This window comes from Rhea americana, unplaced genomic scaffold, assembly GCF_003343005.1.
Source record: "Rhea americana isolate MKP2758 unplaced genomic scaffold, rheAme1 scaffold_109, whole genome shotgun sequence".
Taxonomy (NCBI): Eukaryota; Metazoa; Chordata; class Aves; order Rheiformes; family Rheidae; genus Rhea; species Rhea americana.
Genome location: NW_028185139.1, coordinates 336,021 through 337,427, shown reverse-complemented (window position 1 = coordinate 337,427; position 1,407 = coordinate 336,021). Strand labels below are relative to the sequence as shown.

The 1,407-nt window shown below is 42.7% G+C and overlaps 1 protein-coding gene across 1 annotated transcript in view; it reads right to left on the bottom strand.

Annotated features, from left to right (window-relative positions):
• Positions 1 to 1,407, bottom strand: part of MAP4K3 (mitogen-activated protein kinase kinase kinase kinase 3) — a 72,994-nt gene that overhangs the window by 29,561 nt on the left and 42,026 nt on the right. The gene's annotated exons all lie outside the window — the stretch shown is intronic.

The following is a 1,407-nucleotide window of genomic DNA, read 5'->3' as shown; positions in this document are numbered from 1 at the left end:
TTATCTTCCCTTCACAATGCAGAAAAAGGCATTAAGTCCTCAGAGTTGTACATGTCCAAGCTCCATTCCTATTTTGTTCTACATCCTTCCTTGGATCTCACAGCGTTATTAGGCAGTCACATGTTAAAAACCGCCAAGGACTTGGCATAAATGTTACAAATGTTTGTACAAAGGACTGCACATCCTGGTGTCAGCAGCAAGGCATATATGGGATTTGTCACTGTTGATGGAGGAGGGCAGTGACCCCAATAATTTCTGATTTCACAGCTTCCATAAGCAGGAAGCTTAAGCATCGTCAGCTTTGCCACACCTGAGAGAAAGAAAAGAATTATCAAAACAATCAAAATGATTAGATGATAGGAAACACTTTATATTATTTCCTGAAGTGTGTGGATTCTCTGCTGCTATGAATCACCCAGCTTCAGAATCATGCAGTAACATCAGTTTGGACTGGCAAGCTGTACAGTTGTTTCATTTGTTTGCGTTCTGGATCTGAGAGAAGAAACGACTGATGTCACGTGCTCTTCAATCGCAGCTCCATCTCACGGAATATAAATCAAGCAAAAGTTCTGAACCTTCAGTGTTCTCCAGAGAAATATCTGAGACTAAGATCATGTTCCACACACTGCAGCAGAGCATTGGGCTCAAGCTGATACCAAGAGGAGAGCCATAGATGCAGAATCTATCTGATTCACAGTCGAGGCCCTTCAAGGCTTACCCTGGGCTGATAGGAAAATTTCAAGCCCTCTCTGTAGGACAAGAGTACTTGGAATGAAACACAAGCAGCAGCAAAAAACCCCAGGACTTTCTTGGAACACCAACTGTGATTGTCTTTAGGGTCAGACAAATTGGAACCTCATGGAAGCTATCAYGCGCTCTCTCGTTCAGCCTGAAAAATAAAATCCACAGAAATACGACAGCAACAGAAACACTTAAAGAAGCCAATGCTGTATGAAGGTTCTAATGGAGCTTGCACAAGAAMCAAGGACCTCAAAGCAAAGCAGTCAATGCAAGCACTTCAAGAGGTTCCAAGTCCTGGAACATGACTGAAATAGATGATACTGGCCACAAACAAAGTAAGAAGGGAAGGAAAAATGAAACAGAGAGACACAGCTGTACACAAAAAAACAGCTAGAGATTAGTGCAGATGGAAGAGCGACCAAGCTGAGTTGGCCTGAAGCAGTGCAGATATCCAGAGCATCTTCGGTGAAGGCCATCAGAATGGAGTCAGCRGTAAGGAGCTCTGGGGGACTGTTATATACTACTGTATGAAAAGCCTGAGTTACCATTATTGGCAGCAAAATCTATACAGCTACAAGCAAAGCAGGTTCCTAGCATGGTCCACGTGCTGAGAATGGACGAAAGAGTAATGTTATCGTATTTTCTCTTCAAAGATCATAGAATCAT